Below are 15,594 nucleotides of genomic sequence, written 5' to 3'. Positions count from 1 at the left end.
CTACTCATTGCTGTGGTTACCACGGTTTTTGGGGGCTTGCATGCTGTAAAAAATAAAACATTGCCCATTAGTGACTCCAAATCATGGTTTATTGTTGCATGTCTATAGGTCACAAGCACTTTAACAGCTTTTTCTTTCTTGGATGGTTCCATCTGGAATATCTTAAGAGGCATACTCTCCGTTATCTCATAAGACAGAAATTATGATCAAAATATAAAAAAATTACACATAATCAACTCAATCTGATATTGTAAGAACTTTTTGCTATTTATGCCTTCCTAATTATTATTATTATTTTTTACTGTTAATGCCACATGAATGATTTGACAAATTACCTATTATATATCGTTCACTGTTTCATCACTAGTAATTTATTTCAGCAAAGACAAACACTGTCATTCACTTTATTGGAGTGTAACACAGTGAAGCTCTTAATTATTTGAAAGGATTATGTAATGCTTTCGATTTCTTCTTGCCCTTTGTATGTACCTCTACTGATATATTCTTTTATTCTTGTTCTATCATTTTTCTATTTTTATTTCTGTATAGTACTAAAGTGCTTTAGAAATAAAGTGAAAGTGAAATAATTATTCAGGACCTCTTTCACCTAATATTACCCCTGCTGAACCCACATTATAGGCAGATATGAAGATTCTTTTATTACATTTTTAAATCATAATCAGCTTTTTTGACTTTTTTTGTACACATATATGATTTTTTTAAATTTTTTTTATTTAACCTTTATTTAACCAGGAATGTCCCGTTGAGATCAAAGACCTCTTTTTCAAGGGAGTCCTGGCCAAGAGGCAGCATATTTCAAGACAAATACAAACAAACAAAGTTAAAATTACACAAAACAATTACACATTATTGAGGCAACCTGTAAGCCTTTGAGTTTAGTTTTAAAAACATTTAAAGACAACAATTCAGTTAGTTTCCAGTCTTTCTGTAACATGTTCCATGAAAAAGGCGCAGAGTGGACAAAGGCTTTCTTACCCAACTCTGTGCAGACAAGGGGAACAGACAACAGCAGCTGATCATTTGAGCGCAGGGAGTAGGAACCATTATTTGTCCTTGTGACCAAAGTACAAATATAAGGAGGTAGCAGTCCAAGCATAGCTTTGTAAATAAAATGATACTGGGCTCCAGCTGTTTCTTAGCTCTCATTGTCACATAACAATGCATAAAAAAACTGACAACATGACACAGACAATAACAACAGGCATAGCATATTTAGTTCAATGCTGGAATTTAATCTTTTTTAAAATTAGGTATGTGAGGTGAAGTAAGGTAATGGTTCTTGCCCTGTTTAAGTGGATCTCATTTCTCTTAACCACGACTTTATAATCTTCTGGTTGTGCACGACACATTCGTGTGGGCCCACACAGCCCAACCACACATAAACACACAATGCGATGTAACCTCATGAAAGATTCATTACAATTTGCGCAGGAGTCCTATAAAATATCCATAGAGTCACAGCAAGACATCTGAGTTTGCATTCAGGGCTGCCAGAAGTAATCCCTAGAGCTGTGTGTGTGTGTGTGTGCATGTTTCTCTGTATGAGTCTGTATTTATGTAAGAAAGGAGCATGTTTGCAGTATGTTTGCTCATTTATACTGTATGGGTTTATACTTTTCTATGCATGTGTGCATATGAGCTATGCATTCATTTACATCGTCTGACTTTAACAGTGTCTTTAAATACATGTAAGCACCATACCAAAAGCTGGGTATGTTTGTGTGCATGCACATATGCAACATCTATGTGTATTCCGCCATGTATGTTACTTCTAGTGTGCACTGGTGTGTGTTCTTGAATGTGTGTGTATGTGTGTCTGAGTGATTGATTGAGTGATGCCAGCTTCCCACCACCCTCTGTCTCTTGACCTTTCCTACCAGTCTTTGTGTTTAGCAGATGATGAGATTTTAATGCCAGCCAGTGCAGACAGGTTCCATCAGGATACAGCTTACACTGAGCAGTACGGGAGGCAGACAGCGGGAAAGAAATGTCCATCATGTCATTGGTAGTCTTTAAAATTGAGTTTTCATTGACATTTCGACATTCTCATTTCTAAAGTAAACATCCAGTAGATTTTTCTTTTAGTTAAAAAAGAAGCTAATTTAATTTCTGCAAAGTTCAATGTGAATGTACAATAGTCTTTTTTCAAGATTTCAATTGAGTCATGTAAATGAATGGACAATTATAAAACAATAGACTGAGCAAATGCAAACAGATGATGGTTCAAGTCTGAGCTTGCGTATCTAAAATGCAACATGCTACTTCGATGAGGAAAACAGATCAACGATCATCATTACATACTTTTAAAACAGAATCATAGAAATTAAGAAGGGTGGTGACAAAAACTCCCTCTTAATCAAGATATGTGTGTTTGCCTGGAAAACAACACTACAAATACACTCGTGGGCCGTACCTAATCAAGATGAGTGCTGAACTTTTTAATTCTTCTTTAAACCTTTAAGTAACAGTAACAGTGATTTGAACGTTTTTGAAAAAATGTACACAAACTATGTATAAAGGTACCTATCCAATTCTTTCATATTTTTTGTCATTATTCATTGATATACTGCTACCGCTATAAAAAGTCCATCTCATGTCTGCATGCACTGATTTGCAGCAATGTGATTCACAGCTTGCAAGTGGTTTTTCTGTGTCCTGCCTCCTACCTCTTGCGACACTGTATGGAGGCGCTGTCTAATTTAAGAACAGTGTTTTGATAATATTTTGATATTTTAATGTGTTGTGTGTTATGTAGAAAATGGTTTTAACCTGACCTGTTTTTCACAACACAGAGTATGTGTATGAAATCAGCTCTAAGTGGAAATCAGAAGCCGCTGTGGTTCAGGTGGTAGAGCAGGTCGTCTACCTATCAAAAGGTCAGTGGATTGAACCCTGACTCCTCTGGTCTGCATGCTGAAATATCCTTGGGCGAGGTAGTGCACCCTTAGTTGCCCTTGATGCATCATGTGAAGTGTGAGTATGAGTGTGATTAGGTGAACGAGAATTATAGTAGTGCAAAATAAATACCAGTCCATTTATTTCACCAATGATGAACGAGCTGTAATCTGGCCTCCCAATTTTCTCTTAAATGAGAGATTTCTATTTAAATTGGATTTTCCACAACAAATTAATAAATAAATATAACAGCAAAATAAATAAAATCGGAGGAGAGGACGCAAATACTAATAGGCCAGGATGAAGGGTTCTGCCAGCATGCTTGAGATACAAAGAGCAGTTTAATTAACCCCTTAATGTCAAGTGTATCATGGTCCCACATAGCTAATTTGGTAAGGCCCGGATCTGGCCCACACAATGTGCTTACATATGGCCTACATACCGCAAAGAATGATGGCCCTTTGGTGGCCCAGATCTGGTTTGCCAGAGGTGGCCCACACATGGGCCAGCACAAGGCCAGTTGCAGACACACTGCTGGCCCTGTGCTGGCCCAGAACAGTTTCAGCTCTGGCCCCAGATGTCAGCCTAATGTGTACCATAACCCTGGAGAACCCATGGGGTCAGAGCCGACCCCATTGGTTTACTAGGGAAACCATGGGGTCAAATTTGACCCCATGGTTTCTCCAGGGTTAATCAAGCCATGTAACATGATAGTGCAAAAGTAACATGACGAAACTCTGTTCAGACACTGAATGTGCTCTATACAACATGCCACATTCACACACTTTCTGAGTGCTTCTTAACTACAGCCACACACATTCTCACCCTTGACATGCAGACTGGAGGAGCCAGGGATCGAACCACTAACCTTCTGATCAGTAGGTGAAAATATATTTAATCTGGTGTTCTCAGGATCTATGAGACTCACCTGACTTTCATCAGACTGAATCAGTGTCAAAAACGCAGACAATGTCAAGGTAGCAGACACAGTTTGTACTCAGTTGTAAGATCTGACGAGATCAAACATGAGAAAGTTGTACAGAATGAGCAACAGAATGAGAGCAACACAGTATTGAGGAGAGTGTGTATTGATTGCATTTCCATTTAAAGGGGTGGCAGACAATAACTGGGTTGTAAAGTGGAAGATGAAAACTAATAAGCCTGCTGTTTAAACTACAAGAGTAGAACTATAGATGGACGACATAGAAAGGATATTCCTTCTAATATATCACAGACGCCGTGTTTTTTAAATGTTATTTTGAGATGGTTATGTTATCTTGAATATTTGGCTTTGAAATTGGTCATCTATGGATAGTCACAATTTGTCATTTAGTAGTAATTCATATGCACAGAATAGCACTATTTACTCTTGCCAAATGCCACGTTAATGACTGTATGGTAAAGAATAGCTTTTGAACTGTGTGCACAGACTGAAATAAATATGAAATATGAAACATGGTGAAACAGCTAAGCTAGCACAGAAGGTACCCAAGTCAGTATTTCTAAGGCGTTATACTTCCTTGCAGTTGCACACAGAGTTGCAGTTTTTCCTATTTCCTACTTTTTAGAGTACATTTAAAGCACACATTCCTGGTTGATGCCCTTTTAGTTTAGCAGTTGTTTAGACAGGCCAGAGCAGTCACAACAAATTGGTGAATCTGTTGACAAGACTCCAGGAAATTACTGCTCCCTGTAACAAAACACTTAAATACATACAGAGAGAGAGAAAGAGAGAGAGAGAGAGAGATTGTGTGACAAATATTCAAGAGTAACTGAATAAATGCTTTAACCTTTCACCCGCTTTGCCATTACAGTGATATTTTTGGTTTTTAGTACTGTGTCTAGACAGTTTGTATCAGATTAAAAAAAAAAAAATCTGGCTTTTTGTTTTGTTTACTATCAATATAACGGTGAGTACCATATGCATACATCTGCATAACATCTGCATAGGCAGTTGTGGAAATGCTCAGTTCAAGGCAGCCTTACTGCAGAACAGCTAGCAATACAGTAGATCCTAGTGTCCTTTGCATTTATTTCTTCCTCACAGTATGACTCGCCATCATTCAGAATGCAAAAGAAATAATCTGCTACGTGCCAAAGCTCCCTTTGTTCCTAACATTATTTCACTATTGGTCCCTGACCTTTGTTTTATCGCACTCTTTCCCCTCATCTGTTTCTCTCTCACTCTGTGGGTCATCTGACTTCCCATGGCTCCCCTTCTAAAAATTTCATTACCAGGATGGTACCTGCTGCCACGAGTCAAAGTGAATGTTGTGTCAACCTCAGGCTAAGATATTAATTACAGGTTATTGTGAGAACAATGGAAATAGGAGGTTTATGTTTCTATTTGGCAGCACGGTGACACGGTGGTTAGCACTGTTGCCGCACAGCAAGAAGGTCCTGAGTTCAATTCCACCATCAGGCCGGGGTCTTTCTGTGTGGAGTATGTATGTTCTCCCCGTGTTTGCGTGGGTTCCCTCTGGGTACTCCAGCTTCCTCCCACCGTCCAAAGACATGCAGTTTGCGGGGATAGGTTAACTGATTAATCCAAATTGCCCATAGGTGTGAATGCAGGCAAATGGTTTCTGTCTCTCTGTGTTAGCCCTGCGACAGACTGGCGACCTTTCCATGGTGTACCCTACCTCTCACCCTCACAGCTGGGATAGGCTCCAGCACCCCCTGTGACCCTGAAAAAAAGGATAAGCGGATGGATGTTTTCTCTTCTCACACTCACTGGCAACTTCATTACCTTGTCTCACTGTGTTCTGCCTCCCTGATTGTCTGCTTTTGCCTTTGATATCTCCATTCTTGTCCTTGGGTCTGTGTGTGTGCGCGTGTTTTAGTTCCTTTTTTATTTTGATAGTCTCATGTCTTGTGTGCTTTACACTGAGTTTGACTTCCTCTGTCTCGTTTATCCTAATTTGTTGCAGCTGTTCTCCCTAATTACCTGGTATGTATATAATGTCTCAGTTGTCCCTTGTGCTTTGTTCAGTTCAATTCATATAATGCCCAATCACAACAGATACTGCGAGGTGCTTAACATTGTAAGGTTGAAACCCCAACAATCATATGATCCCCTTGAGCAAGCACTTTGGCGACAGTGGGAAGGAAAAACTCCTTTTGAACGGGAGGGAACCTCAGGCAGAACCAGGCTCAGGGAAGGGCGGTGAGTATATCTGCCAACACAAAATAAATCCCAGAATAATGTGGAGATGCTTTCACTTTTTTGTTCCACTGCACTAAGTCAGCTCTCATCAGCCTCATAGCTCTTTGTTTCCTGGATGGTAAACTGAGAGATAGTTTGAAGTTTGACATCTTGCAAGATTTATATAAAGTATAAAATTCCATTTGCTGTGTAGATAATTTAACTTTAAATACTTACACTGGCACATATAAAAGCACATACAATAATATTTCAATAATACTGATAGACTGAAGTATGAAATGAATTCACTGTTTTGCTTTCAACCGTGTATGCTCTGTCTCAAAGTTCTTGCCTTGTTCCCAGCATCATCAGTCAGCTGTTTTCTGTAAATAAAGCTTTGATGAAATCTTTGCATACTGTTATGTTACTCTTTAAATCTTAAATTACAGTGTTTCTGCCATTACAAAGTACTCTGTTATGTCACAATGTGACCTACTGGTTTAATATGAGTTTGTTAACAAAAATAGCACACACATGTTGGTTGTATGATCACATAACAGTATGATTTTGTATGTCACTCACTGCATAGAGAGTTGTGCCGTTTTCTCAACCACATAACCAACAACAAGTTAATTTCCACCAGATTGATGGCTTTCAGTAGCTTCCAAAAATTGAACGCTGTCCTCTCTCTGCCCTCACACTAGCTGACCCTGGCATGCTCCTGGATACAGCTATTGCAGCTGTGAACCAAATAGTTGGAGGCAAACACATAAAATGTGTCAGACTTTTTTTCCACTTTTGTATTGCAAATAAAAATGTTTTTTATCAGTGTTTATTGGAAAGTGTAAATAAAAAACTGACTAAAGCAAAAGTATAGCATTACAATGAATAGAAAGTAATCTGACTACTGATTAATCTGATTACCATAAGCCTCTAATTTATAATGCGTTACACCTTGTTACCCCTTTTGTCCAATACCACAAGACAGACGAAGTTGGGCAACTGTGCCAATAAAGAGAACAGCAGGACTTACATTCATAGGGTGGAAAGAATGAATCATTCCATACAAATGCTCATCATTCCTTTAATGGCCACTTAAGGCTTCCTCCAAAAGTGAGTGCATCTCCATAGACTCCCATTTTAAAATACACAGTTTACTGCATTTAAAAGCATGTTTACCATCTGGTATACAAACTGTTTTGGCCATCACCGACAGTTTGCTCTTTTATAACATGGATGCTGGAATTAGAGGCACAGAGCTCTTCTGTGTCTGCTTGCTGGCGTCACTGAACTGAACCTCTCATTTACATTTGTGTCTTTTGGAACATTTTAATGGCATTTGCTGACAAATAATATAATCAGTTGTGTGGGGGACTGCTCCAGAAGTTTGTTCCAGTTTTTTGGCACTTAGCTGCTTCTTTGCACTTATTAGCATATATGTGTGTTGGAGTGTTGTACCTGTATGTTAGCAGACTATGTGGTCACATTAAGTATACTGTAACCCCCAGAGCTGTCCGTAGTGCTGAAACTAAAATTTTACATTGTTTACAAGTCAAACTCAACAGTACCATCCTGATATTTTCACATCAATCAATCAATCAATCAATCAATCAATCAATCTTTATTTATAAAGCACTTTTCATACAAAAAAAAATGTAGCACAAAGTGCTTTACATAGTTAAAAGCAGCCCACCCCACCCTCCAACTCACTCCCCACACTCTCATTAACATGAATGATGTGAATACACACATATCCCCCCCACACACACACATACATGCGCACACTTAAAGAGTAAAAATTGGGCTGGGCTTCGCATGAGCCAAGTGAGGAAACACTATAACAGGGAGCCGTCTGCACCGGGAGCCGGTCACAGACCGCAGCCTCCAGGCTGGGCACACAGCAGGAGGGAGGCAAAGGAGCCCCCCAGCCAGGCTGAGAGGACCCCCAGAGACCCAGCAGCCACAGTCGATCACAGCCCCGGTGCAGAGAGCGCCCTCTGAGGAAACACTGGAGATATGACACAATAGGATATATACAGGGTAAAATGATAAAATAAATAAGAACAGGATACAATATAAATATAAATATAAATAGAGTAAGAAGATTAAAAAAATGAATAAGAATAAAATCAATAAATATTAGGTAAAGTCTAAATTAATAATAGAATAACAGGATAGAATAAATAAGCATAAAATAAATAAACGCTAAGTAAAAGCTAAATTAAAAAGGTGGGTCTTGAGCCTGTTCTTAAAAACATGTACGTTCTCTGCGGCCCTGAGCTCCTCCGGCAGGCTGTTCCACAGACGAGGACCATACCACTGAAAAGCTGCCTCTCCGTGAGTATGTGTCCTGACTTTAGGGACAATCAAAAGGCCAGCACCAGAGGACCTCAGGGTCCGCGAGGGTTCGTATGGTAAAAGCAGATCTGAGAGATAAGAAGGCCCAAGACCATTAAGACATTTAAAAACCAATAAAAGAACTTTAAAATCGATCCTGAAACACACGGGGAGCCAATGCAGCGATTCTAAAACCGGTGTAATGTGGGCCCGCCCTCTGGTCTTCGTCAGCACACGAGCTGCCGAGTTTTGCAAAGTTGTAAAGTTGAAATATTCTTCTTAGGAAGACCAGAGAGCAGGGCATTACAGTAATCAATGCGACTGGTAATAAAAGCATGCATCAGCATCTCCGTGTTGGCCCGAGAGAGAATAGGGCGGACTCTGGCTATATTTTTTAGATGATAAAATCCAATTTTGGTTACATGTTTAACATGTGGGATAAAACCAAGCTCAGAGTCAAAAATAACACCCAGGTTTTTCACTTGTAGCGAAGGACATAGTGAAAATGCCTGTAATTTAGACAAGAGTTTCTCTCTCTGAGCCTCAGGACCGACAATTAAAACTTCAGTTTTGTCCTGGTTAAGCTGTAAAAAGTTCGCCAATTCCAAGATCCTTTTCCACTTAGTAAGCATTGCACATACTCACACTGAGCCTACTTGTTGTTCCTAGAGTATTTAAAAGTAGAATGGGAGGGAGAGCCTTCAGTTTTCAGGCCCCTCTTCTGTGGAACCAGCTTCCAGTTTGGATTCGGGAGACAGACACTATCTCTACTTTTAAGATTAGGCTTAAAACTTTCCTTTTTGCTAAAGCATATAGTTAGGGCTGGACCAGGTGACCCTGAATCCTCCCTTAGTTATGCTGCAATAGGACGTAGGCTGCTGGGGGATTCCCATGATGCATTGAGTTTTTCCTTTTCAGTCACCTTTTTCACTCACTATGTGTTAATAGACCTCTCTGCATTAAATCATACTTGTTATTAATCTCTGTCTCTCTTCCACAGCATGTCTTAATCCTGTTTTCCTTCTCTCACCCCAACCATTTTTTTTTTTTTTTTTTTTTTTTTTTGCCTGTCCCATTTGGTTCTTTAGCCATCAGAATTGTTGTCTGAAGACCAACAAGGATACCCAATGGATTTACTTTGCCAAATGGATCATCGTGGCATTGCCGTATTGGTCCATTTGATCGATCTTTGTTTTTATTATTTATTATATTTTATTTTCAGATGTTACAGACGGGACAGACATGAGTGAGGGATAGGAAAGGGAGAAAGAAAGAGGAAGGAAAGGAAAAACAGAAGGGGAGAGGGACAGTGAGAAAGGGGGGGAGAAAAAAAATAAAAATCTCCTGGATCACCTGTTGAGAGAAGAATAGAAAACAAGCAAAAAAAGACAAAAAAAACAAAAACAAAGCAACATACTAAACACAACACCATCGCATTAATCTAGCTAAGTGTAAACAGCAGTAAATACTAAATATTCAATGTTGTTGTGCAGCACGCAGGACAGATGTGCTTCGAAGTAGCAGCCAAGAAAGGTGTAATTTGGGTCTACGAGCAGTGAACACCCGTGTGCATACCTGTGTGGATCAGCGCGCTTGTATTCCAAAGGTTTCTCCATGTAACGATCTGCTAGGGAGTGTGGGGGGGCCACAGCCCCGTCCTCCAGGGTGTGAAGCAGGTATGGAGGAGATCAAAACTCCAGACATCCAGAGGCCCCCAGAACACAAGAGACCAAGGAAGACCAACAGAGGGGCAGCCGCGCCACTGTCCCAGTAAGAGCTGAGGAGAGTCCCAGATGAGGGTCTCACTCAGCAGCCGCGGAGCAGAAGCCAGGGGGAGTTGCAGTGACGCGCCCATGAGCTCCGCCGGCCGCCAGCTGTGCCTGAGTGACCCCACCCCCGAAGGGGCCCGAGTGAGCCCCAGGCTCCAGGCCCCGATAGGCGGCCGCCAAGGAGTGAGCCACAAAGCCACCCCAACCACTCACAGCAGATGGCCCCGCCCCTCCCTGAGCCTGGTTCTGCCGGAGGTTTCTTCCTGTTAAAAGGGAGTTTTTCCTTCCCGCTGTCACCAAAGTGCTTGCTCATAGGGGGTCATTTGATTGTTGGGTTTTTCTCTGTATGTATTATTGTAGGGTCTAACTTACAATATAAAGCACCTTGAGGCGACTGCTGTTGTGATTTGGCTATATAAATAAAATTGAATTGAATTGAATTTAGCTTACGGCACAATCTTCACACTGCGGTGCTAAAATCACAGGAAATTCAGGGGCATTACAAATACAGTGATGCTTAAGACACTTTTCATGCCCATTTCAGTGCTTAGTCATGCCTTTTTAACACTCCTTTTTTCTGCAGCCTAGCTTGTGTAAATGGAAAGTTATGCTTTGGATTAGTTTTGCAAACAAGGGGATTCCCACCATGTCTCCATCTGTGAGTAGTTTCTTTTTACAGTGCCCCGTTGTAAGAGATGTTACAACGCCTTATTCTCTCTCACCTCAATTTGTGGCTCTGTGGATAACAGGCTCTAAAAGCACAGGAGACATCAGACATGCATTAGGGGTGGACAGGATCATGTCATTAGGCTATTAATATTAGAAACCTTCAACACAGTGCAGCACACAAAGAACTAGCAGTACTGAAGAAAGTGATGCCTAATCACCAAGTGGAATGTGAAAGAGAGGCAGACTTCAGAAAAAAATGGAGTGCACTGTCTCTGTTCAGGACATTAGTTACCATAGAGACTAGTAAGGTGTATAGGTGTATGGCTGAAGGAATGTAATGGTAAGGTTGCAACACACCTCTCCAAACACACACAAACAGCCATCGGTATGAACAGCAACACATAATCTGAAGATTTATTGAGCGACCTTTTCAAGATTTTCGCAAACCACAAATCACATTGGGAAAGACAAACTACCTTATTTTGCAAAGGAAAAAATGTTGCTTTCGTGGTGTGGCATCTAATTGGGAACACAAAGGGTCCCCCCCCAAGACACACACATTCTTTCATAGTACTGATTTGCATTATTTGGAATTATTTTGTTGTGTAACTAGAATGATGGCTTGTTAAGGAAGGTGTAAAATTTTTTTTTTTAAAACTACAGAATGATAAAATTGCCTGCAACAAGTGAGAGATGACAACTGAGCACAAGAGCAATCTGGGTGGGGGGACTTCAAAAGGGGAAGGTATGGAGGAAAGTGGAAATGGGATAGAACCTAGACAAAGGTATAAACAATATTATTATAATCAAAACTAAAAGAGTGGGTGAACTTTACAGAAAGAAAACATCAGCTGATTAATGGAGAAAGCCAGTAATTCCAGCAAATGAAGAAAAACCTAACAAATACATGAACATGAGACTCAAATAACAAAGTGTAAGGAAACCAGAGAACCCACAAAGACGAAAAGGAAAAAATCTACTTTAAAAAATTCAACTAAAAACGAAACTATAAAAACAAACTGTGTTCTCACACAAGAGTTGGAAAAAAAACTTGTATGAACACACAGACATGTATATTAATTTATCATGTTGTTTTTTTATATTCTTATATATATTCTTTATATTACTGTAACAAAAACTCCTGTTCATAACCAAACAAATCAATAATAAATGCAAATATTCTTTGCTGTTCTTTATTACAAGCTACAGGTTTATTGTATAACACAAAGTAATCAATTACAGACACCAACACCGACACATAATTCCAAGAATCCTACATGCAGGGTATATGTAATCATGCCATTCGTTTTGACAGCAGTACTACATATAATATACTTTGTAAGGATTTGGGTGTAATTCCCAAAAGCTGTTTAGGTATTGATAATCCTGATGACCTAGGCAGTTTATTAAATTCAGTTTCATCCAGATTGATTAATGCTTCCAGGAAACAAACACATATCATATCATTAAGAACCAGTAAGTTTTATTAGGCACTGAAAACTACATTTTAAGTTTAGAAAGATTACATGGAAAATTTTAGGACATAACACCAAAAAACATGTCCCAACACATTTTGAATGGACATGTCTGTAAAAGGATATACAGTATAGAGGTTTCTGCACATTAAGTGTGATACAATCAGTGGACATGAGGGGAAACTGTGCACTCCCCCACTGTTTGGTGAGCGGTTTCCGTCACTCGTAAACTGATCATAAGAAAACCAATGCACAAAAAAACAAAACAGAAAATCACATTGTCCTGTGCATTCTTAATCATCCAGTTAAAGAATCTTAGAATATTGTGATTGCACATTAATAATCAAGAAACTGACCCCACAGCCCACTGTTAGTCAGTGGTGCTAGAAAAGCATCTCAACTTCTTTAAGTTGCTTGAAGACTTGGTGCCAAGTAACAGATTAATAAAAAACTAGAATTTCATAAGCACAAACATATTGGATAGTCTGTACCAAACACCAAGCCATATTATTGTTACATAATTTCAGTTTAGTGACTCCAGTTAGCAGAGGTAGGGCCTTGCAGATGTGGATTGGCTCTAATGGCCTATATGGGGATACCTTCCAAACAAAGCAGCCCCTAACTCCAGTATCCAGGGAGATGAGTTATATAAAAAAAAATCACTCCACTCAGATAAAAACTGTTTTTGTAGTGTTTTTGTAATGCTCAAAAAATGGAGTCTGTGGGGATTGATTTGCTTCTGGAGAAACTGCAGTGTAGCCACAGAGGGCTCAGTTAACAGAGCTTCCATTAGCAACTGGCACAAACTAAGTTTCTAGTTTTGCTGATTGTACTAGTTAAAAACATTCTGAAAGGTTACAAAACAGAGTGATCACTCCCCACGATGATGAACCTTGATTACTGGCAAACAACAAGCCCACTTTATGTAGTATAATTCTGGTTACAGAATGTCCGAGTGTGTGTATATATTGTGCTTTATCTTCTTTGTAGCCAAATGCTAAACTAATTAAAGCAAAAGTCAATAAGGATAACAAGATAATTTCATAATGTACATTGTCATAATTGCATTAAATGCTTCTGCAGAGATTCACTGAACCTGCTCCTGTACTTGCTGCCACTTGATTTAAGAGCCAGTGCATGATGCTTAAGAACACATAATCAGCTTATACACTTACTTTACTGGTTGTACTTTCCAGTGCCTTATACTGAGGAGAAATCCTTGGGTGATTTTTTTTTTTTAGCTTACTTGGCTGGACGTCGTATAAACAGAAACACCAAGCAAACGGAGTCATCCCCTTACACTGAGATTTTTTTCAACAGAGCTCCACAAAGGCTTTGATTCTGCATCTAATCCATCACAGCACTCCCAGCAAAGTGCTAGGAGTTCATTTCCACCGTGGCTGCGCAGGAAACCACACCCTGCTAATAAGCAAATGCTCTTACTCGTTCAGGGACAAACAAACTCACAATCAGCCGGGAATGCAGCTCACCGAAGTGTGGTGTGCATTCAGGTGTAGCCACTGATCCCTGTTGTGAGTTTGAGTGGGAGGGAATCACACGACAGATGTTCTGTTTATTGTATTTGGAACCAAGAAATAAAAAATAAGACTTAAATATGTTTTTATATATTTTTCAGTGATATGCTCATGCACCTGCAGTAAGTTATTATAAATGACTATAGTGGCACATCCTCTTTGGAAACAAAGCATGAAAACAACGAATTCTTTAAAGGTTTAGTTCCTCCTTATTCTTCAGTAAAGTCTGAAACAGAAAGCTAAAACATGGTCATTCCTTTCCTTTACATTCTGATTAAGTCTCATTATGTCTTTTAGTTTACATTTATGCAACCCGGCCCCTTTAACCTCTTCAGTATTAGTATTGGATCTCACAATATATTTATAATAGTGAAATGACAGGCTTTTATCTTCCATTTAATTACACCTCCTGCATAAATCAGATGGTAGCATACCTACAGGGACCAGGAAGCCAAAGCTTTGGCAGATAAAAAGGTCCTCTATAGTGTTTGACTGAAGTTAAATATTTAAACTCCAGGTATTGCCTTTCATAATTTTGCACATAATAAAATAAGAGAGGAACTTCAATCAAAGACTCTTTTGGACTACTGAATAGTTTATGTCAGTGTAAAAAAAAAATCCCCAAAGCTAACAAACAAAAAAACTGGGCATTTTGTAAGCCTAGTCCCCCTCCATTGACTCCTCACCTCTGTGCTGATCGTTGGGGGCCTGATACACACAATTTTCACTTAACTTAACACTTTTTCTTGGCTGTGTACATGCTTTTTTAAAATCTCACACAGCTTGGGGTGTGTAGGTTGCCAACTTTCCCACAACCAGAGGTGGGTAGGGTAGCCGAAAATTGTACTCAAGTAAGAGTAGCACTACTTCAACATAGTTTTACTCAAGTAAAAGTAAAAAGTATCTGTCCAAGAAATTACTCAAGTAAGAATAAAAAAGTATTTAGTAAAAAAAGCTACTTTCCTGTCTAACCAATAAATATTTTGTAAAACCACCTGTTGTCTCTGTTCTGTCCAGTTTTGGTACTGACCACATATAGGACACATCCTATATGAGCACACAGCAGGAAGCCCAGTATGTATTTTTATTTAGCACCCAATTATTGTTCTGTACAGTCTCTTCCTGCCACTTGTGTGGGATCGAGAACTCCAAAGTCTTAGTGCAACAAACAGAGCTGACATCTTAATAACAGCGAAGACTCTTTCATGTGACATGAACTACATACAAGCATCGTAAGAATAGCTTCTGCCAGAAAATGTCTATATGCTGCTCTATGAACTCGTGTGTTTCTCTAAAGCAGCATTATTTCTGCAGAGTCCTGTGCGTCTGGCTGAAGAAGCAGAGAGGAATAAAAGTATGCTAGATGTACTCATGATGAGCACATCTAGCATCGAGTTCAAAAGGTGTGCCTCTTTTAAAAGCTCTGTTGGTCTTCCATAACAGCTATATCTATAGCTCTTTTGCAACTGAATGTCAGCCTTATTCTCAAAGTGAAAAGCTCAGATTAATGGGTTTCTCTGTGTATATCACAGAAATACATAGGTTGAAAAGTGAAGGCAACGGAGAAGTTGTTGGTGTGTGTGTGTGTGTGTCTTTTTTTTTTTTTTTAAAAGAGACTTGATTGTATTCAAGTATGTGGAAAAACAGCCTTCCTGCTTCCTTCCTCCATGACCTTGATGCCCATTACCGGATTGAAGCATACAATGGGGGACCATATCCTTGGAGCCACTAGAAGGATGCAGTTTTTA

The sequence above is a fragment of the Haplochromis burtoni genome, unplaced genomic scaffold (assembly GCF_018398535.1).
Source record: "Haplochromis burtoni strain Fernald_Lab_line unplaced genomic scaffold, NCSU_Asbu1 Contig_112, whole genome shotgun sequence".
NCBI lineage: Eukaryota > Metazoa > Chordata > Actinopteri > Cichliformes > Cichlidae > Haplochromis > Haplochromis burtoni.
This window is presented reverse-complemented; position numbering follows the sequence as displayed.